The following is a 24,434-nucleotide window of genomic DNA, read 5'->3' as shown; positions in this document are numbered from 1 at the left end:
GTGGTCACATCAGGCCCTCAGTGTGGTGCTGGCCCAGGGAGAGAGCCTATGTGGTAGAAACCCTTATCCTCTACTCCACCCGGGATGAATTCTTCTAGATAACTTAGCAAAAAGGGACAAGGATGCTTCTGGCTCATGCCTCAGGGCACTGTGGGGCTTCGGTAAGGACCCCTCGGAGGGGCTGAGAACAAACGAGATTCTTGCTCACGACACTGATCCCTTCCACAGGAGCAACTGGGGGTCTAAGTGAGCTCTCTGTAGGATTCACAGGGGCTCACCACAGATGGAAGGTGCTGGCTGTGAGGTCTGGGGCCAGAGGCTGGGCCTGCATCCCAAGTGTCCTCCCTGTACCATGGACACACAGGAGCACCCAGAGTGCTGCAGGCAAAGCCAGCTGTGCCTGTGATCAATGAGCAACCACCCCACTCCGACTCCTGGTGATCAACCAATGTGCAACGCCCCCACCCCGACTTCCTGTGATCAATCAATGAGCAACCACCCCACCCACACTCCCTAGGACCCCCCAGAGAAAGATTCCAGAGTCTGTGACACTCTCCTTTCCAAGCCTCTCTGGCAGAGGGGCTCCACCCGCTAAGGTCTTACTTGGGGCTTGGCCTTCAGGAACATGGCTCTCCATATCGTTGCTGGATTTACTGTGCTCCACGCTAGCTTTCCTCATGGCATTCTCGCTGAAACACAAACAGAGAAGAGAGGTGTGGTTACACCAGCGAGTCCAATGCTGCGGGGCCCTGGCCAACAGGTCCTGCAGAGCAGCTGCTCCTGGTAACAAGGTGCTGTCCTCAGCACACCAGTCTGGCTGAGGTCCAAAAGAGGCATGAAGAAAGGGGCACTCAACAAAGAGCAATGACAGGCCGCTGAGCCAGGGAGAGTGACCAGGATGACGAAACAGAAGGGACTGGAAAAGTGGTCACCATGGAGCAAAGAGGGAACCATGGCACGAAGGGGTGGGGGACTAGTCCCTACATGATGAAGGAGGTATGCATTAGACTACGGCGGCAGCTGGTCTCTAGTTCCTGTTCTCTTGAGTGGCCTGGATCCCCACCAACTCTGCCAGCATGGTAGGACCCAGATTTCTCCTCTGTAAAATAAAGGGGCCACGAGAAGTCATCATTCAGTCCCTCCCAAAGCAAGGGTTTGACCCTGTGTGGGACAACGCAGGTTCTATATGTTGGATCAGAGAGAAGCCCCAACTTCAACACCTTCTAGCTGGGAACAAGAGGAGAAAGAAGACAGAAACATGAAACGTTATCTTTAATAACATTTACCAACAATTCTGTACTGAGAGATAGAATCCTATGAAAGGTTTTTCATCACACTTCTGCTCCGCAGAGACAAAGAGCCACGTGCGTCAGTTAAGCTGGAGCCAGCTTGAATGCAGCCCACATTGCCCCTGACATTCACAGGGCAAGACGGGAACAGGAGTGCATCTGTTAGGAAGGCCTGGCCTGTGGCTCCCAGGGACTGGCTGCCCTGGTCTGCTCATGGCCTGCCTTCTTCCCAGGAGGAGAGGTCTCTTCCCTGCCTGGTCTCCGTGCAACAGCTTTGAGGTGGTGGGATGACCAGGTTGAAGAAATGTACTTGGTGAGCTGAAGGCAAGGCGGCACCAGACACCAGTGGATTTGCTGGTGGACAAGCGCTGTCCTCTCCTGGGTAACATCACAGATGACATGCACACTGTGGGCACCAACTGTCAGCAACACTGGGCTTACTGATAAAGAAACAAGCGAGTGTGCCAGGGCTCGGGGGCCTTGTCTCGGAGTGAACTGAATAGGCCCAGTCCAGCTGGTGCTAGAAATAATTCTGATCACTCCAAACAGTAATCAACCAACCCCAGGAAACAGAAGGACTGTGCACACGGGGCTGCAGCAACACAACTGTGATTCCTCAAGACATCACAGAAAGGAGACTCAATGCTGAGACGCGCACACATCTGTCTTCATGTGAAAAGAAAAACAAAGCGACACTGTCCTACCCCTGCTCAATTTAAAAAGCATGCTTGCAGCTCCCACCTCCCTGGGTGCTTTCTGAAGCCTCAACTGAGGCGACGAGGCAGCAAGAGGTTCCTGCTCACCAGGCATCCATGGGTGAAACAGAAAAATAAGGGGAAAGGTCACTAGGGCCACAAGAGATGAGAGTTATTAGTTCAGGAGGATGAGAACCAGCTCACACACAGTGCAGGGTCAGAGTCCTGGTGAAGCCAGGCAGGGTAGGCAGGGAGGACCCTGTGCACATGGTCTGGGGCTGGCAAGGGGCAGGCTCTCCAAACCCAGAGGCTGAGAAGGGAGCTGCTAGGCCCCAGGAGTCACTGAGCATTTCTGATAGAAGTGGCTGCACAGGCCTCTTTTCTGAAGGATGCCTCACCTGTGCCCCTCCCACCTCAAGAGCATACCTGTCTTTCTTCCCACCTTCCTTTTCTCTTTTGTTTTTTGAGACAAGGTCTCACTCTGTCACAGGTACAGCACAATGGCACAAACAGCTCACTGCAGTTGTGAACTCCTGGGCTCAAGTATCCTTCCACCTCAGCCTCCCAAATAGTTGGGACTACAGGCATGCACTACCACGCCTGGCTAAGTTTTTTGGTTTATACTTTTTATTATTTATTATTATTATTTTGGTAAAGACAGGGTCTTGTTTTATTTTCCAGCCTGGTCTTGAACTCCTGGCCTTCAGTGATCCTCCCAACTTGGCCTCCCAAACCACTGGGACCAATAGCAAGACTCAGGAGAGAGCAGCAGAAACAGCAGCAAAGCGGGACAATATAAAGGTTGGCTGTGTGAGGAGTGGGGAGGCCGTGGGGCACATGTGGCCAGGAGTCAGAGAGGGAGAGGGGTGCACAGGAGTCTGAGGGTGACATCCAGTTACACAGATTGGCTCTATGACCTACAGCAACAATCACGGAAGGCAAAGCCAGGCCTGATACAAAAGCAGTCTTTTCAAGCTGCTACTGGCTATTTTTGAGTGTGTCCGCACACTAGCAGTCCCCAGTCTTGGTGCAGCAGAGACGCCTGGCACAGTCACAGAGACAAGATCCAGAAACACGGCTTAGTGCAATAGCTTTGGGGTGGTGGAATGACCAGGTTGAAGAAACATGTTTGGTGAGCTGAAGACAAGCTGGCATCAGACACCAGGGGATGTGCTGGTGGATGAGCCCTGTCCGGTCCTGGGTAACGTCATAGATGACGTGGACACTGGGCACTTACTGTCAGCAAGTGAAAGCCTGAGGAGCATGGAACAAACTGGAGGCCGGAAACAGGCATGTCTTGACAGGCCAACACCAGGAAAACCCAGCTTATGTCAACGTCCAGTCCTGGCTGAGCTTCAGCGGGTTGGAGTGGGGCTGAGAAGCAATAGGTGATCGTCCTGCAAGGCTGCGGCTCTAAACAGCAGCACCGTGCCATGTCACTCGCATGTCCTCTATGCAGCATTCACCCAAGGAGGCCCTGCAGGTTTGGTGGCTGGTAAACAGACACCCTGCACCATTTTCAATTCTGTGAATAATATTTTTGAAAATGTCTTTGCTCTTGTTTCTACTTTGAAGATCGTGTGCCACAAAACAGACACAGTGAAAAAAAAGCACCCAGATACCCTGCAGTGAAACCCCCACACTTCCCCGTGGATGCTGCCCTCTCCTCTTCAGCTAGCCCAGCGCTTTCCAGAGGCATCCCTTGCCTGGACACTGACTCCACCAGGGCACTCATTTCACATTCCTGCTGAGATCCACTCCCCCACCTCCTTCCTTCCTCAGACCTAACATGCCTGCTGCAGGGGCCCACTTTCAGAACAGCACCAACTGCTCCCAAAGCCCCCTTCTGATCTCAATGAGCTGGGCTCTGCTGCCAACCCCAGAATGCCTTCCTGAACAGTCAGACCCGACTGGCCACTCCTCAGCCTCGGTTTTGTGAAGACAAATTCCCTTCGATTCACTGTCATGAAATGAAGGAAAACGATTGTACGAGGAGACAGCTCCAAACACGGAGCAAGGAGTATAGCTTCAGACAAAGAACAGAGAACCAACCTGTCATGGTGAGCTTTGCCTCCACCCAAGCAAGCTTGGAAAACGAAGGTCTGCCCAGCCAGGGGCGGGCAGCGAGCAGACTGGTGTCAAGCTCAATGGCTGTCCTGCCATAGTCCCGTCCAACATAAGCAACAGGCTCGCAAACAGTAGGAGCCTATAAGGCAGCCACCAAGGAACCCCAGGATGCCTGGATAGTGCTCACACTAGCTGAGGAAGGGGGCTGGGGGGTCACTCCCTGCTTGCAACCAACCAGACCTCTGGACACAAGGACTGTCACCTGCTCAGAGCACACAACCACTTGCCGTGACCTGGGCTCCAGTGCTCTGCCTAGGGCCATGCTCTAGCTGGCTGCCATGGGCATGTCTGTGCACCCAATCAGGGTTCAACTCGTATCTGGTTTAAAGCGAAGCCTCTCCAGGGACCTTACTGTCCAGAACTGTCCCCAGAACATGGTATGTCTCAAAGGCATTGCCTGACCCTTTCTGAGCAGCCTGCAGGGACACACTAAGAAAAGCTGTTGGTATTTTCATCGCCCAGCACCAAGTGCCTATGCCAGAAATCTGCGAACCCCCTTTACTTTCTAACTGCCACCTCCAATTCCCCAAGTTCACATCTCTGCCACAACTCCCACTGAATCTGTGGCAATTCCTCCCCCTGGGCCTGTCTCCAGTTCCCCTTCCTACCCCCACACCCTTCCCAGCACCCCAAGTCACAGGACTGCCAGTGAGCGTGGGAAGCAAACTGGGCCATATCCCTGCCTGCCTCGAGGTCCTTGATCCTCACCTCTCACCAGGAGGGCAGGCAGCCTGTCCTGGACCCCACCAAGGCTGCTCCTATGCCTGCCTGCACACTGCCCCCAGGACCCTGGGGATGGTGACCTGCTGCCTCGCACACTGCCTGACCATCCCATCAGGACTGCATAGAAACCCTGTAGCCACCTCACCCATGTCTGTGGCACCTCCTGGAGAGATCACTGGTTCTTGTGTACCAGTCCCACTATACTCTGAACACCCTGTGAGTAGAGACAATGGCTGTTCACCTTTGTGGGCAGCAGACAGGCATCACTGCCAGACAAAACTACTGGCTCTCTTTAGCACAAGGAGTGGAACCGCCATGCATTTTGATGAGACATGATGTGCAGAATGAAAAATCAGCATGGCAGCCATAGGAGCAAACCAGGCCTAAAACAGGCATCTCCTGGCAGTGAAGACCAGGGTGCCCAGGGAAGGTGTGTGCTGGGGCAGGCAGCTGGGCCTGGCAGGAAGCAGAGAAGGGAAGAAGGGCCTGGGCTTAAATTCCAAAGTGGCCACTCACCAACTCTGGGTCCTGGGAGAGGCACTCCCTCCCCCAAAGCATGGCCCCTTCATAAAGGAGGACTCTGAGGGGCTGTGGCCAGGATGAAGGTTCACAGAGAGGACCAGGCAGTGAGGACAGAGCCAGCGTTGGCTGGGTCTACAGGGCTACTGTCCAGCAGGGGCTTGTGGTTCCTCACCTCCTTCCTGTACCCAAATTGGGAAACTCTATCAACAGAAGTCCACTCTCAGTCTTTACAATCTGAATGAGACTAGGATAAACCAAAAACCTGGCAAACTGAGTACCCTAGGGAAGGAACACAGGGCATCAAATGCAAAGCCTGCTAAGGTCAGCGAGGCCCAAGGCAAGCTGCCCCGTTTGCCCTCACCCAACTGGCAGTGCCTCCCCGTCCTCCCTTTGCACACAGGGTGGGGACAGTGCTGACCTCACGCAGGGCTCTGAGGTTAATTATCACTTAATATTATAAGGCACTGGACACACAGGAAGTGCGAGGGATGCATTAAAGAAATAAGTCAGGTAACAGCCTGCTGAACTGTGCAGTAGGACAGCATCCCAAAACACCTCTGCCACGCATTGAGGTTACTGTCACCCCCTCCACAGCAGATGATGGAGTGGTGAGCACCAGCAGCTTCCTGAGGCAGAGCCACCCTTCCACTGGAGCTCTGAGTCCCCTGCAGTGTACGGAGGCCAGCTCTACAGCCCGCAGGAAGGACGTTCACACAAACGTGGAGGAGGCCTGAGCTGGCCTCCCCGCTCCCACTCCTGCTCCATGCCCTGACTCTTCCTTCCACAAACACCCTGGTTCCCATTGAGGACCCTCTCTCCTCTCAATGAGGCCTCTCCCCGGCCCCACCCTCTTCACCACTGTACCCCCGCCACACTGCCAGGCCCCTTCCCTGGTCTAACTGCTTTCCCTTTGCTGAATGAAGGCATGAATTCCCAGGACAGCCAACTCCTCCGTCCTCCTGTGGTGTCCTAAAGAAGGGGAGCTGCTTTCCTCCCTGGGTCACAGACTCACCCTCCTGACCTCAGGGGGACAAGATGATACCTCCCAGCTATTTGTGGGACAGATTTATGTTCTGCTCAAAGGAAACTTCTGTGGGTTTCTTCTAATTTTGAGAGGCACAACACCCACTAATCAAGTGAACTCTCATGGGGCAGAAGGAATTTTTGGCAGCTCCACTTTGCCCCACCCAAGAAGCCTCCTGGTAAATTGCTGCCTGTGTGTGCAGACAGTCTGTTTGCCCACCTGGGACAGGAGTCCACAGCTTGTAAGTGGGGCCCTTTACCCTGTGTGTTCACAAACCTAAATCATAGAGGACCAGAAGACAACAGAAGAAGAGTTACACAGTCTCAGGATGAAAAATATTTCCTAAGCATGTCACCAGAAACAGACACCATAAAAGAAAGATTTTCCCATACTGAAGATATGGGTGGGGCGCAGTGGCTCACACCTATAATCCCAGCCCTCTGGGAGGCCAAGGCAGGTGGATCTCGAAGTCAGGAGTTCGAGACCAGCCTGGGCAACATGGCAAGACCCCGTCTCTACTAAAAATACAAAAATTAGCCGTGCATGGAGTCTCGCTCTGTCGCCCAGGCTGGAGTGCAGCGGTGCGATCTTGACTCACTGCAACCTCCACCTCCTGGGTTCAAGCGATTCTCCTTCTTCAGCCTCTTGAGAATCTGGGATTACAGGCATGTGCCACCACACCGGGCTAATTTTTTTATTTTTAGTAGAGACGGAGTTTCACCATGTTTGCCAGGCTGGTCCCGAACACGTGACCTCAGTTGATTCACCCGCCTCGGCCTCCCAAAGTAATAGGATTACAGGCATGAGCCACTGCGCCCAGCCTGGATTCTTTATGGAAATTGATAAGCTGTTTCTAAAATTCATACGGAATTCAAAGAACCAACAATAGACAAAACAATCTTGAAGAAGAACAAGTTTGAGAACTTACATTTTCTGATTTCAAAGCTCGCTACAATACAAAGCTATACTAATCAAGACAGCATTTACTGGCAAGATGATAGACATATAGATCCATAAAATAGAACTCAGAGTCCATACATTTATGGCCCATTGATGCTAAGACAAGGGTCAAAACATTTTAATGGGAAGGAGTAGCCTTTTCAACAAATGGTGTGGGTGCATTTGTGTCCTCACACACACACAAATGAAGTTGTATACTTAAACCACAACATATACAAGAGATAAAATTGATTTTAAAAACCCAAATGTAAGAATTTAAAACTGTAAAATTCTCAGAGGAATAAATCTTTGTAACCTTGATTTAGGCAGTGATTTCTTAAGCTCTACCAAAGCATAAGCAGTAGGAAAAAAAAAGGGGTGAAGTTTCATTTCATCAAAATTAAAACCTTTTGTAAATCAAAAGACACTAACAAAAAATTGACAATCCATAAAATTGGAAACAAAAATTGCAAATTACTTATTTGATAAAGGATTTGTATCTAGAATATAAAAACTATTACAACTGAATAATAAAATCACAAACTCATTTAAAAATATGCAAAGGGCCAGGCGTGGTGGCTTACACCTGTAATCCCAGCACTGTGGCAGGCCAACCCAGATAAGACTGTTTGAGCCCAGGATTTCCAGACCAGCCTGGGCAACATGGTGAAACCCTTTCTACAAAAAAATGAGCCAGGAATGGTGGCGTGTGCTTTTAGTCCCAGCTATTCAGGAGGCTTAGGTGGGAGAATCAATTGAGTTCTGGAGTTCGTGGCTGCAGTAAGCTGTGATTGTGCTACTGCCCTCCAGCCTGAGCTACAGAACGACCATCTCAATATATATATATATATATATATATATATATATATATATATATAGACATATATATATATATATATATATAGACATATATATATCGACATACATACATAGTGTATTTAGATACACACTAAAGAAATTTATAAAATCTTAAGAATGAGCAAAGAATCTGAATAGGCATTTCTCCAAAGAAAATACATAAATGATCAGTAAGTACAAGAAAAGATGCTAAAAATCAACAGCTACCATGGAAATGCAAATCAATACCACAATGAAATACCACTTCACATCTCCGGGATGGCCAGAACCAAACCAAACCAAAACAAAACAAAACAGATCAGATAGCAAGTGTTAGGAAAGAGGTGGAGAGAATGGAACCATCACATACTGCTGATGGGAATGTGAAATGGTGCTGTTACTTTGGAAAAGTATGGAAGTTCTTCCAGTGGTTAAACAGAGTTATCATATGATCTAGCATTCCCACTCTTAAGTACATACACCCAAGAGAAATGAAAACGTATGTCCACACAAAACCTTTTACAAAAATACTTACTCATAATCACCAAAAAGTGAAAATAACCAAAATTTCTATCAACTGATAAATGAATAAAATGTCATATCTATACAAAGGAATAGTATTTACAAGTAAAAGTACTGATACATGCTATAAGACAGCTGAACACTGAAAACATTATGCTAAGTGAAAGAAGCCAGGCTGGGCACTGTGGCTCATGCCTGTAATCCCAGCAGTATGGGAGGCCGAGGCAGGTGGATCACTTAATGTCAGGTGTTTGAGACCAGCCTGGCCAACATGGTTAAGCCTCATCTCTACTAAAAATACAAAAATTAGCTGGGTGTAGTGGCAGGTGCCTGTAATCCCAGCTACTCAGGAGGCCGAGGCAAGAGAATCGCTTGAACCCAGGAGGCGGAGGTTGCAATGAGCTGAGATTGCACCACTGCACTCCAGCGCGGGCGACAGAGCGAGACTCCCTCTCAAAATAAATAAATACAAAAAAAATTAAAAAAAGAAAAAAGAAAAAAAGAAAAGAAAAGAAAAGAAAGAGACAGGGCTGAGAGTGAAGTACTGAAAGGATACACACAAACATACACCCTCCTCCCCCTGCCTGCATATTGGTATCATTCCATTAAATCAGCAGTCTTTGACTAAGGTTGTAACTCTAATTGTAATATTATCTAGCCTAAATTTTCTATCTTTTCTAGAAGGATTTTCTGAGAGCTTCCACGTCTATGAAGCTTTTCCTTACACGGCACCACCTCTACCCAGGCAGCACTGAACTGATCACTCCCCCATCTTTCTCACAACTGAAGCTTTTCACATTTTGCCACATTGTATTACAGTGATTTGTTTACAAGTCTGTCTCTGCTACAAGCCCAAGCTCTCTCAGAGGACAGAAACTTAAATTAACTGGAATCCCAGACCCTAGCAAAATGCCCAAAATTTAGTTGTTACTTAAAAAAAAAACTACTAAACACGTCTTACAGTTCAGACACATTAAATGTACAGCAGTTCCTATTTCTGCCATCACAGTATTATTACACAAAATCTAAACATTCTTTAAATACCCTTACCTGTAGCAAAACGGAAACAGCATAACTCAAGAAGGAAGGATGAATGACTACATTTAAACTTTTTATATTCAGCCACTCCAGTTTTTTTCTAGGATTTTAGGGTCAATACATATTCCTTTCCTAAAGGGTTTGGATGTCCACAGGCAACCAACCATGGATATTAAATAGTGATTAAATTCTTGATAAGTCTTGCTGCTGAAATCAAAACCTGATTTTGTCTAATGGGAAAGAAATAAAAAAATTGTCACTATCACCTATTTTCCCTTTCCTCCTCCTTCCCATCAGGTCACGTAAATCTAGACTTAATTTTTGAGTAACAGTGATTTGACACAGAGCTTTCTCATTCATACCTTTTGTACCAAACATTTTTCTTTGCGGCAGTCAGATTTTTACGATACCTAACAGAAAAAAACAAACAGAATGAAACATTTAACATACCTTTGAATACAATGCCTTTGACATAGTAAAATACAAAAATACACTATAAATGTAAATATATGCAAATACGTACATACACAAATATCCAGTTGTCTAGTTAAGGATTTTATCCTTTTGTGGTACATTCTCAAGTGAAAATAAATAGAGGCTCAATAAGTTGTACACTTAAGATGCTTACTTCACTAAATAAAAAATAAACAATAAAAAATGCTTTCAATGTTTCACTATTAAAAAATTAATAAAGTTCTGGCTGGGTGCGGTGGCTCACGCTTGTAATTGCAGCACTTTGGGAGGCCAAGCTGGGTAAATCACCAGGTCAGGAGTTTGAGACCAGCCTGAGAAACATGGTGAAATCCCGTCTCTACTAAAAATACAAAAATTAGCTGGACGTGGTGGCGTGGGTGCCTGTAATCCCAGATACTCGAGAGGCTGAGGAAGGAAAATCGCTTGAACCTGGGAGGCAGAGGTTGCAGTGAGCCAAGATCGCAACACTGCACTCTAGCCTGGGCAACAAGACCTAGATTGCATCTCAAAAAAATAAAAATTAATAGAGTTCTCATTCATAAGTAGGGGTTGAATGATGAGAACACATGGACACAGAGAGGAGAACATCATACACTGGGGCCTGTCGGGGGTGAGGGGAAAGGGGAGGGAGGGCATTAGGACAAATACCTAATGCATATGGGGCTTAAAACCTAGATGACAGGTTGATAGGTACAGCAAACCACCCCATGCCACATGCATAACCATGTAACAAACGTGCACCTTCTGCATATTTATCCCAAAACTTAAAAGTAAAATGAAAAAAAATTAATAGAGGCTCAAAAATGGTCACTGATGTAAAACGTACTTTCTTAATGGAAAGAAAATGATGCAGCAGAAAGCACAAAAGGGAAACCTACAAATAGTTCTCTTGTCTGAGAACTATTAACTAATTAGTTTTTAAACATTTTAAACTTGACATAGTCCTACAAGTTACACCAACAAGGTCTGCACTTAGCCAGGCATGGTGACTCATGCCTGTAATCCCAGCAATTTGGGAGGCCGAGGTGGGCGGATCACCTGAGGTCAGGAGTACGACACCGGCCTGGCCAAAATGGTGAAACCCCGTCTCTATGAAAAAACACAAAAAATTAGCCTGGCGTGGTGGCAGGCACCTTTAATCCCAGCTACTCCGGAGACTGAAGCAGGAGAATCGCTTTAACCCGGGAGGCAAAAGGTGCAGTGAGCCGAGAAGGTGCTGTTGCACTCCAGGTTGACAAGAGCAAAACTCTGTCTCCAAAAAAAAAAAAAAAGTTTACATTTATGGACTGAGAAAAGTAATTTCAGTCCACAAGTTACAGAATTAGAGGAGACCAGAAATAATACTTACAGTTCCACATAATTGGCAACAGCTCCCCTTATCTCCCAGAAAATATTTTTATCAGAGAAGCTACAAATACTTAAAGCAGTTGTCAGCAAATGACTAATTTTTCCTGAAGACACGGCAATTAGAATGAACAATGCTGAGTGCAATAGTACCACTGCACAACAGGTCCTTAACTATGATTTTTTTTTATTCCGTAGCCACACCAGTGGAGAATTTAAATACAACACAGCTGTCATGGCCCCATATTGGAATCGCATGTCCGATAGCAAGCCCGATTTCCAGAGGCTTTGGCCAAAGACAAGTAGGAATATTTTTTGTATTACAGCTGAAAGACGAAGAGAAAATTATAATATACCATATCATAAAATGGTAAAAAGGCTTTGTACCTGCATATAATGAAACACCTCTGGTTCAGGATGTTGGCATCCAGGCTGAAGAGTGCAGAATATAAGATCCCAGGAAGAGACACCACCACTAATGGAAGGTTATAATTTATATATATGTCACACACCTTTGAGAAGGAAAGATAACATCAGTATATAGACTATTCCCCAGAACTTCTCAACCAAGTTCACCTGAAGAATCATCAGTATAAGATAATAATGTAACGTTAGCTTTGGCCATGCCTGACTCCTAAACAAACAGATAACTGTAAGCTTGCTTAACACAGACTTCGCCAAATATCAGTCACACTACAGAGGGTAATTTCTAAAAGACCATTACTTAAATCTTTCATTTCTTCTAGGGAAAGGTCTTACAGTTAGGGGGACAGGGTAAAGGAAGGAAGGATTTCTTTCCCCTTAAGTCCCATAATACTTATTTATCACATGAGTTAGCCCTCAACCTAGAAAACAAACGAGCATGTTTCTAAGCAAATGCGTAACACAAGACAACTAGGTATTAGTAGAGGAAGCTGGGAAAAGTGAGACTATCATGGATACTTCATGGCTATTAAGTTGCTGCAAAAGTAATTGCAGTTTTTGCCATTGAAAACAATAACAAAAACCACAATTACTTTTGCATCAGCCTATAGTTCTGCCAGGTTATATACTATAACACAATAAAAGGGTACTAGGTACCAAGAGACGTAAGGCAGTTGAAAGGTAGACATGGAGATCTGAAGAAACAACAAGAAATTTTTGGTTTCCACCAGGAGTTAGGAATGAAAAGAACAAAAAATAATGCTAACAACAGACTTCTGTCTAGGACCAGTGTTAACACAGGGTAATGTTGTGGTGCCTGGACCTTAAAAAAAAAAAAGCATTTGTTTTTCCACGTGGTTTATGAAAGTCAATTGTTCTGGCGAGAAAATAATCATGAACTTCAAAATGTAAGATTATTTTAATGATGTTAATGAGATCATGGCCTACCTTAATATTTGTGCATAAAATTTAAATAATATGCCAATAAAGTGAATAGCTTTCACAAAAATCCCAATGGGGAAAACGTAACGTGTATTACCTTCTCACAGAAATCCAAAATAAAGTGCAGTAAGAAAGTTCTGTTGCTCTCCACGTGCACTGCAGTAGTGGACAGCCACCCTACATAGTGGAGCAGTTTAGACACAGAGCTCATGGATCCGCCCAGTTCTCTCTCTGCAATAAGAAACCATAACATTCAGATACAGAGTAGCAAAAGTGTTCACAATTTCCAAGCTAAAGGTGAATAATATAAAGGAAAAAGTTGGTGAAGATTTTAAAACTATCAGTGCTCCAATGTATAATTTACTTTTAAAAAAATCAGTGATTAATCATAAAACTACACTTAGCCTTCCAGGGAATCATTAAGATGAATTCATAGAACATTCTAAACAACCAGAATCTACTAGTAAATAACAGATAAATAAAGTATTAAGCTCCAAGCAGTTATGAAAATTCTCAAGTGGGAGATATAAAAACCACTAGAAATATAGGTATTTCATTAACAGTTAAGGGGAGAAAAAGGTTCCCATAAAAGTGACATGAAAAATTCATGGCCAAGCACAGTGGCTCACACCTGTAATTCCAGCACTTAGGGAGGCCAAGGCAGGCAGAGTTCTTGAATCCAGGAATTTGAGACCAGCCTGGGCAACATGGCAAAAGTTCTTCACAAAAAATACAAAAATTAGCTGAGGTGGCGGCACACACTTCTAGTTCCAGCTACTCAAGAGGCTGAGGTGGGAGGATTGCTTGAGGCCCAGAGGCAAAGGTTGCAGTGAGCGAGATTCCACCACCACACTCTAGCCTGAGTGACAGAGCAAGACTGTTTAAAAAAAAAAAATTCAGGCCATGTGCAGTGGCTCACGCCTGTAATCCCAGCACTCTGGGAGGCTGAGGAGGGCAGATCACTTGAGGTCGAGTTTGAGACCAGCGTAGCCAACATGGTGAAACCCCGTCTCTACTAAAAATAAAAAAATTAGCCAGGTGTGATGGTGGGTCCCTGTAATCCCAGCTACTTGGGAGGTTGAGGCAGGAGAATACCTTGAACCCAGGAGGTGGAGTTTGCAGTGAGCCAAGATCATGACACTGCACTCCAGCCTGGGCAATATAGCAAGACTCTATTTCAAAAAAAAAAATCAGAATGAAATGTGAAAATGGACAAAATGATACAGTAAACTAGGAAACAATGACAACTAATTTATTCCAACCAAATCAAATGTGGTTTAAAGGAATAAACATTAAAATGACTTTAGGAATCGTTTCCTATACTGTCAGTAACATTGTAACACAAATGCATGGAAACCTACGCTACACAAATCAAAACTCTGTTTTGCCTGAATTCCCTAGCTTTATAAAATGCTGTTAAACATATTTTCACTTGAATTTGGTATGGCACAGTGACTCATGCCTGTAATCCCAGCACTTTGGGATGCTAAAGCAGGTGGATCACTTCAGGTTGGGAGTTGAAGACCAGCCTGGTCAACATGGTGAAACCCCAACTCTATTAAAAATACAAAAATTAGCCTGGTATGGTGGTGCAAGCCTGTAATCCCAGCTACTGGGGAGGCTGAGGCAGAAGAATCCCTTGAACCCAGGAGGTGGGGCTGGCAGTTAGCCAAGATCATGCCACTGTTAAATGGATTAGGAAAAGACTTACAAATGTGAATTCACAGCTTTACTCTCCTATCTAGGCAGTCAACAATGGTTATGCACAAGGAAAAGAACATGTATAATCTTAGAATTTCAGAGATGGTGACGACTCTACTACTGCCCACCACCATGATAGTTCAGTGTCAGGACAATCAATGATGATCAGGAGACCATTCAAATATGCAAGCATCTACATACACATAGCCAGTTGGCTACTTGCAAAACTAAGTGGTTTTTTTTTTTTTTTTTTTTTTTTTTTTTCCCCCGAGATGGAGTCTTGCTCTGTCGCCCAGGCTGGAGTACACAGGTGCGATCTCAAATCACTGCAACCTCCTTCTCTGGGGTCAACCAGTTTTCATGCCTCAGGCTCCTGAGTAGCTGGGATTACAGGCGTGTGCCACCACATCCAACTAATTGTTCTATTTTTATTAGAGACAAGGTTTCACCATGTTGGCCAGGCTCATATGAAACTCCAGACCTCAAGTGATCTGCTGGTCTCAGTCTCCCAATGTGCTGGAATTACAGGCGTAACCGTATCTTAACTATGATTTTTGGTAGCACTTGGCAACTGTGTCAAACAATTTGAAACAATGACCATTGCTTCAAACAGCCTCTTTTGAAGTGTTTTTCCACATGACACTATTGGCATTTTGGATCAAATAATTCACTGTTCAGGACTGGCTCTTACTACCCACGCAGCCCCTGAAGCACACTGAGCATCCCCACCTCCCACATACTAAATTACAGTCGCAACCTCTTCCCGGTCACCATGACACCAGAAATGCCCCCTCCCTTCAAGAACCACTGCTGAGAAGTTTTCTACCCTTCTCTTCTTATGATATATAACTACAATTTACTCCCTTTTTGACAGTGATATGGCATATGGTCACATGACAGAAATATGGCATTACACCTATATTTACTCAATTATTGAAAACTTGAGCTATACTATATAATGCCAAATATTGTTATGACAAGCAAAGTTATCCACATGTATGTCCATTAAATTTTAGAAAGCAGAATTCCTTTTCAAATTGTCTCCCTTATGATACTAATAAAAGGAAAGATAATACAGAAACTGTAAGGCAGCTATTTCAAGGGTACTGGAGACTTACACTGCAAGTTGGCCAAATATTGTAGATGCAAACATACTGTTTTGCTCAATCTTTTGCTCATCTGGGGAATAGAGAATGAATATACATGGGTCCAGGCACAGCAGCTCAAAGAGAGGAATGCAGGTTAGGGAGAACCACAAGTAAAAGAGAAGAATTTCAGGCTGGATGTGGTGGCTTATGCCTGTGATCCCAATACTTTGGGAGGCCAACGCAAGAGGATAGTTTGAGCCTAGGAGTTCAAGACCAACCCAGACAACACAGTGAGACCTTGTCTCTACAACAAAAATTAGCCTGGCATGTTACACTGGTGCATGCTCTTGGTCACAGCTACTCGGGGGCTGAGGTGGATCGCTTGAGCCTGGGTGGTCGAGGCTGCAGTGAGCTGAGACTGCGTCACTGCACTCCTGGGAGACAGAGAAAGACCCTGTCTCACACAAAAGCGGAGAGAGGTAATTTCAAAGGTACAGTTCTGGATGTAATTTAGGTAGAAGAGGTTAAACATTTAAGTGGAGTTTCTTTCAAATAGTGGTTCTCAAACTTCAGCATGCACCAGAATTATGGTAGTGTTTAATTACAGAGCCCCAACTCTAGAGTTTAATTCAGTAGGTCTAGGCCAAGACCTAAGATTCGCATCTCTAACAAGTTTCCAGGTTATGCTGATGATCCAAGGACCATATTTTGAGAAGCATAGCTTTACAAGATGTTTACTACCCACTAACGCTCCATTTCCTTCTAAAAGTGATCAGGTGTATCTGGAAACAATTTAATAATGAATATGAAGAATTATAAACAATTTTCCAGGCCTAAGTAGCTTCTATTCTCTATTCTACCAAAGTAGGAAACCACTATAGGGATAAGAACATACAGAAAAATGAGTCTGGGCTCATCTGTTAACCAAGCTAACCACCAGCTATTTACAACTGAAGCTAAGGGGAATTTGAACATTGGTTAGATATTTAAAGATACTAAGAACTATTGGCTGGGCACGGTGGCTCATGCCTGTAATCCCAGCACTTTGGGAGGCCAAGGCGGGTGCATAATTTGAAGTCACAAGTTCAAGACCAGCCCCGGCCAACACTGTGAAACCCTCTCTCTACTAAAAACACAAAAATTAGCTGGGTGTGGTGGCACATGCCTGTAGTCCCAGCTACTCGAAGGCTGAAATACGAGAATTATGTGAACCCAGGAGATGGAAGTTGCAGTGAACTTTCATCAACCCACTGCACTCCAGCCTGGGCAAGGGTCAGACTGTCTTTAAAAAAAATAAAAAACTACCAATTTTTTAGGTGTCATAATAGTACCATATTTTACAGTTGAAACGGGACCTGAGTTTTGCTTTAAAATAATGGAAAGGAAAGGTGAAAGGTACTATAGATGAAAAAAGGTTAACCAAGAGTTGCTAACTGTTGAAGATGGGTAATGGGCACAGACGGGGAACACTGCAGTATTTTCTCTACTTTTGATTGTATTTGTAATTTTCTATAATAGTTTTTCAAACGCCAAAAAATTATGTGACTGATAATAGAATTTACGAGAAGCAGCCAGGCACAGTGGCTCACACTGGTAATTCCAGCACTTTGGGAGGCCAAGGCGAGCAGATCACCTGAGGTCAGGAGCTTGAGACCAGCCTGGCAAAAATGGCAAATCCCCATCTCTACTAAAAATACAAAAAACAAAACAAAACAAAACAAAACAAAAATGTAGCTGGGTGTGGTGGCACATGCCTGTAATCCCAGCTACTTGGGAAGCTGAGGCAGGAGAATCATCTGAAGCTGGGAGGTGGAGGCTGCGGTGAGCCAACATTGCACCACTGCACTTCAGCCTGGGCAACACAGCGAGACTCAGTCTTAATACAAAAAAAAAGTGTAAGAGAAGGCAAAAAACTAAGTAGAAAGAGTCAAAACAATCTGACTATGCAGTTCCTTGAAATTTAGACTTTTACTTTGAAGGTAAAGCACACATTTAACAAAAATTTAAGATTCTTATTTTAAACTCCAAAGTTAAGATAATTTAATGCATATAACCAAAATACAGCATAGGAACATACTATCCAGCTACCCTACCCTGTATTTTTTTTTAATCTTCTCATATCTCTGCTGTCTATCACTTGGAAGCTCATCCAGATTCATTGAGGAGCTTAGAACTCTGCATCATGTCCTGCCATCAACATCTCAGTTACACCAGTGTCCATGCAAATGATCCCAACATTTCAGTTTCAGTTTCTTGACTTTGAATCAAATAACCTTCACTCCACCTTAGTTACCCAGTCCCACAGATACACACTAGATTCTGTCATAACCTGAACTGAACCACACCAAAATATATTATTTTGTTGTTGTAACTTTCTATTCCAGCTTTATCGCAGACTCAACTCCAACTATAGTTACTCGTTTCTCAACGTCAAAGATACTCAATCCCTTAATTCCTTTTTTGCAGTGATGTGATGTTGGGTCACTGCAACCTCCACCTCCCAGGTTCAAGCGATTCTCCTCCCTCAGCCTCCCAAGAAGCTGGAATTACAGGCACACATCACCACACCCAGCTAATTTTTGTATTTTTAGTAGAGATGAGGTTTCACTATGTTGGCCAGGCTGGTCTCAAACTCCTGACCTCAAGTGATCTGCCCATCTTGGCCTTCCAAAGTGCTGAGATTACAGGCATGAGCCACCACACCCAGTCAATACCTTAATTTTTAATGTCCTTTTTCAGGTTTATCAGCCTTCTCCTGGCCTTATTTTCCTATCTGGACTAGACCACACAGCCGATCACAACTCTCTTGTACTCCATTCAACCAGCAAAACCCAAACTGATTCAGTCTAATAAATTGCTTTCTCTTCTCCAATACGTAAGTGGAAGAAAAACACACAACTGCAAAGATTCGCGCCATTCCAAATTGATGATCGCCAACTTTTGCTGGGCCCTTAATGACACTCAATAATCCTTTTACTTGTCTTTAACCAGCTTGTTCTTGCTGGCTGTCCTAAGCAGTTAATGCCCTCCTGGAGTGTCCTACTTAGATATTCTGTAAAACATGCTTCTCATTTTGAGTAATTTAACATTCTTAGGCACAAAGTACTTCAATGTCTTACCCTTTCTTCTAACTTTACAAATATATATCCACCCATCCATGCAGCCTCTCCCCAGTCATAGATGATAAATGGTGCCTCCGAATTCCTAACCACCCATTCAAGTAAATCTCGCGACCTACTTTTAACCCAATACCTTCATATTTCTTCTGGAGCCCTGTACCTTCACTTATCCCCAATCTTTTCTCCAATTTCAACTTCTCCCTCTTCTCCACTGGCTCCTGTGACTCTATGTATAAACACAATCACATTTCTCTCATTTTAGAGGCAAAAAAAAAAAAAAAAACCAACTTCCCCTGGTTCACAGTCCCCCTATAGTTCTTTCTCTACACTTTTTTTTGGTCAAACATTTTGAAACATATTCTATACATACTGTCTTCACTTGACTTTTCACTCACTCCCCCACCCACACAATCTGACTTCTACCTCCACACTCCACTGGAACTACTCAAAAAGGAAGCCAAAACCTTTATACTGCCAATACTTAAAGAAAATTTTTGTCCTTATCTTTCTGGACTTTCCTAGGATACTTGGCAACATTATTCCTTCATTCATTTTGACATCCTATAGTCTATTTATTGTCTTGGAACTATCATTCTGGTTCTTTTTATACACCAATTTCTTTTTAAGGTTTCTTCCGACTGTCCTCCTCCTTGGCCTGAGAATTAAATACTGTGTATTCCCGAGTTCTACACTTAGCCTACTGTCTGCTCCTTTCCTTCCTTCCTTCCTCTCCCCACCCCTTTCACTCTCAAATATACACGTGTATGAAAGTGTATATGTATATTAGGTTGAACCTCAAATTGCCAATCATTAACCATCTTTGACCTACCAAAAAATGGTAATTTTCTATGGTCCAGCCTAATGTTTAAACAACTCTTTAGCATGGAAGAATAAGAAACAACAACAACAACAACAAAGAATAACCCAATTAGAAGACTGAGAGAGAACTGCAAAAAAAATTCAAACTGAAGTCTCTGAAATGTTAAAAAGAAAGTTACAAAAAATTACTTAATTGCACCTCTTTTAGAATAGGAGTAACCACTCTGTAAGAAAGTGGTTCTCAAACTCATTCAGGTAGAACTTCTGGAAGCCATACTGATCTTCTTGGTGACCACCCCCAAATACTAACATATTATAAATAAGGTTGGAACAATTTTATTAGCAGAAAACCACCATTATAATAAATATAGAACATGAATGCCATGGGGAGTTTTGTTTGCTTTGGTTACTACTGTATTCCCAGTGTCAAAAAGCGTATATAGTAGGTGCTCAAAAAATATTTCTGAAATGAATAAATGTATCTACAAAAATATAAACCACAACAATCAAACTATTTCTCAATTTGTTTTTATTAATATGCATTTGCCACTTGTTCATTCACTATGTCATTTGCTACAAGCAGAAACAGGTCAGGAAAACTATGCAACACAGCCATAAAAAAGGAACATTCTATGCATTAACTTTGAGTTGAGTGATGCAGCACCTCAAAGCCCAGGTGCAAGAAAATCCTGTTATAAAACCATTGCCGTAATGTCAGTTTGGAATTGTGTACCACTAGCAATAGAATAATACATCCTGTTAAATCTAAGCAAGGCAAGTTTTTGTTACCCTTGAATAAATGGTTGATGTAAAGAGCTGTGCTAGATGGTCAAAAAGAAGCGGTTTCACCTCCAGGAATTAAAAAAAAAAAGATTTATCAAAATCCATTCAATTATAGCACACTGAATTAAATGACTCCAAATGTTCATGATACATACCAGAGAAGCTACAGCAAATAATCCAGCTCACAAGCGGAAGGAACTGTGACTGACAACAGAGGTCATCCCAGAGAGAAAGGCTCTTATATAGGAATGCTTCACAGCAATAAAACCCCTCCTGTAACACAAATGAACAGTAAATCCTTATGTAGAAAGCTTCAGTCACAAAATTATGCTCTATATAACAAGTTTATTTTGGGCTATAGTTGCTTCACTCTTAGACTAATTTTTTGGCATCAATATAATGAAAGCCTTAGGTTAGATGCCAGACTTCCTCAGAAAAAGGTAAAATGATTAGTATTTACTTGCAATACTATTTTTATTAATATAGCTCTCAAATACCATAAAGCTTCATCAATTGGAAAGAAGGCTAAAAGTTATCCATTTTAAAAAATTTATTACCTTGGGTACAGTACATGCAGTAATTTGAACGGTCAGTAAAATGTATACAATGTTATGTTATAGGGCTAGAATGCCATTGGAGGCCACAGACCAAATCCCAATTCTGAGCAGATCCTTCTTTAGAGGCTCAAATGTCTAGGTTGCTTGTATTTCCACCAGAGTGAGAATCTGGGACTTCTCATTTTCCTTTTGTCACCTAAGCCTTACATAGCGACATGCACCAGGACTCTAAGACCTTCCTTTCATGACATGAATTATCTGGACAGTCTCATCCACATCATAGCTAAAACTACCACTTTTAACATGAGGGGTCCTAAACCTGTATCTCCAGCCCAAATCTCATTCCTGAGCTTTAGACTCATTATTTTACTGGGTACTGGGTATGACTGCTTTGATGTCCCACTGGCATCTCTTAAGTGAAACATCTTTCCTTCCCAGCCTGCTCCTCTTATATTCCTTTCCTCAGTGAAAGCCATCCATCTTCCCAAGTAGGAAACGTAAACGTCAGCCTAAATCGATATCCTCACTACCATCGTCTGAACCCAGCTTCCAATTAAATGGTTTCACAACACATCCCTAAAACTTGGGCTGGGTGTGGCGGCTCATGCCTGTAATCTCGGCACTTTGGGAGACCAAGGCAGAAGGAATGCTTAAGCTCAGGAGTTGGAGACCAGACCGGGCAATACGGCAAAACCCCGTTTTTACAAAAAAAAATACAAAAAAAAAAAACCCCCACAAAACAACAACAGAAAAGACTAGCCAGGAATGGTGGTGCACATCTGTAGTCCTAGCTACTAGACTGAGCGGGGAGGATCAATTGAGGCCATGACATCAAGGCTGCAGTTAAGCCCTGATTGTGCCAGTGAACTCTAGCCTGGGTAACAAAGTGAGACCTTGTCTCATTAAAAAAAAAAGTCAAAGAATTACTCCACAAACATTTATCAATTAAGCTGAACATTTATACATGAAGAAGAGTTAGACATGGTTTCTGCCTGCTGGGAGCTCATAACGAGTGGAAAAAAGGATGCTAAAAGTGTCACGATAGACGTAAGCACAGGCAGCCATGGAAGCACATAGAACAAGGAGCTAACCCATACTGGGCAATAACTGAAGGCTCCTTGACGGCGCTGATACCTAAGCTGCAGCTTAAAATACAACTGAGGGTTACCCAAAGAGTCCATTGGCTGGAATTTATTTGATGCTCAAAAAATGTTTGTTGATTATAAGAATATAAGTAGTGACCTTATGAAATTTACATTACTAATTCAATTAACTGAATACATTTAATTGTATCTTCAGTTTGTCCTCCTAAACTACAGGTTTTTCCCTTTTATTTGCACAATATAACATATTCTTTCTTCAAATCCAACAGTATAAAGATAAAAGTCCAACTCAGCTTTCTTTATAAAGAGTTTCAAATTGAACAAATATTATTTACAAATGATGTCAGGTACTTAAAAAATGTTTTTGTTGTTGTTTTTGAGACAGGATCTCACTCTGTCACCCAGGTTGCAGTGCAGTGGCACAACTACAGGTCACTGCACCCTCGACCTCCTGAGCTCAAGTGATCCTCCTACCTCATCTTCCTGAGTAGCTGGGACAACAGATGTATGCCACCATGCCTGACAAATTTTTGTATTCTTTGTAGACATGGGGTTTTGCCATGTTGTCCAACCCGCCTCAGCCTCCAAACTGAAACTGCAGAGATTACAGGTGTGAGCTACCACACTCGGCCAAGAAAAAGACTGTCAATGGATATCTCAATAAATTTTAGTAAAGAGTGGTGGAGTGTGGAAGCAGCAAGTGAAATCTTGTAAGAAGGACTCTGCCCTCATGAAGTATCCAGGAAGTTGGTAAACTCTTTTCCATGTTCATAATTATTCACCTTGTACCAAATACATTCTAGAGCAGGAACACTAAATATAAGCATCTAGCTATACCACAATAAAAAAGTGCACAAAACAAAATTATCACCAAAGTTACAAATAAGTGACAAAGTAAAAAAGCCATTAGTCTCATACATCCTAATTCATAATGTAGACGAGAACAGATAGATGGAGGTGACAGTGAGATGTCCCTCAACAACAATACAGGGAAAAGCTTATAGTGAAAGAACAAACGGAGGGAATTCACATATAATGAATAAGATAAACTTTGTATCACATAGTCATCCAAGCAAGTATAAACACCTGAATTGAAAGTTTTAGAACACTCTAGACTTCAATTAGGGTAGGCTGGGTATAACGTAAGAAAGATTGAAATTTAGTAAGGGGAAATCTAATAAACTGTATCATATTCCATTTAAAAGATTCAGAGTAGAAGAAGAATTGGCCTGGAACCAACCAAAAGCAACTTTAACCACCAGAAGAATCAGGAGTTGCTTATCCAGTAAAGAAATACTCAATTTGGTCAAAAGAAATGCTATCTTCCCACCGCCCCACACCACTGGAGGAATGAAATGCCCAGGCTTTACTATGGCCTGGATGAAAGACTTCTCACTGCCGTTTCCTTTAATTCTATAATTAAGAAACCTTCTACTGACAAATCTTGTTCCATATATGCAGATAGCACAGAGGGGATATTCTAGTTGGCAGATATGAGCATTTTGCTTACCAGAAATAATTCATTTTATAATAAACTGATATTCTGGCTTATACATTAGTCTCCTCTGAGTTTCATTACCATTAACGGGATACTCTGGGGGCCTAACAGCAAGTTTCTGGACATACACAGATGAAAAATCCTTGGATTGTGATAGTCATCAAAGTAGAGCCACCCAGTGAGTTTTGGTGGCTATCCAGTAGTGTTTCCTTAACATAATCCCTTTCCCTTCTTACTACCTTAAAATTACAACAGAAACATTCATGCTCTAAATATATGATTACCACAGACATAATTACAGCATACGAAGGCTCCTCTTGTCTAGAATTTGGCACACCCTTATAAAAGAAATCCATTTGTAAACTATCTTGTCCCATCCTCCCTCAATTCTTACCTTCTTGTAATGTTTGACTCAACCCGTAGAAAGACCTCAGCAAGACTGACTCATCTATGACACAGTCAATATACTGAAGCAGCAGAGAGTTGTTTAGCACTGAGCCTATCTGAGAAGGCAGCTGCAGTAACAGAACCACCGATCAACATCTGAAAATAAAGAAAATATGTAACAAAAATAGGCTAGCATGGTGGCTCATGCCTGTAATTGCAACACTGTGGGAGGCTGAAGCAGGAGGATCACTTGAGCCCAGGAGTTTGAGACCAGCCTGGGTAACATATTTTTAAAAATTTTTTTTGTGTGTGTGTGTGTTTTTTTTTTTTTTGAGACAGTGTCTCACTCTGTCAACCAGGCTGGAGAACAGTGGTGGGATCTCGGCTCACTCCAACTTCTGCCTCCCAGGTTCAAGCAATTCTCATGCCTCAGCCTCCTGAGTAGCTGGAAGTACAGGTGTGCACCACCATGCTCAATTT

General features: G+C 43.4%; 1 pseudogene; it reads right to left on the bottom strand.

The window, feature by feature from the left end:
• Window positions 1-133: 133 nt before the first annotated feature.
• On the bottom strand, window positions 134-24,110 carry LOC102138269 (centromere protein I-like; annotated as a pseudogene).
• Between the last annotated feature and the right edge of the window lie 324 nt (window positions 24,111-24,434).

This window comes from Macaca fascicularis, chromosome 16 (genome assembly GCF_037993035.2).
Source record: "Macaca fascicularis isolate 582-1 chromosome 16, T2T-MFA8v1.1".
NCBI lineage: Eukaryota > Metazoa > Chordata > Mammalia > Primates > Cercopithecidae > Macaca > Macaca fascicularis.
The sequence above is the reverse complement of the archived record's forward strand: the minus strand, read 5'-3'. Positions and strand labels throughout refer to the sequence as shown.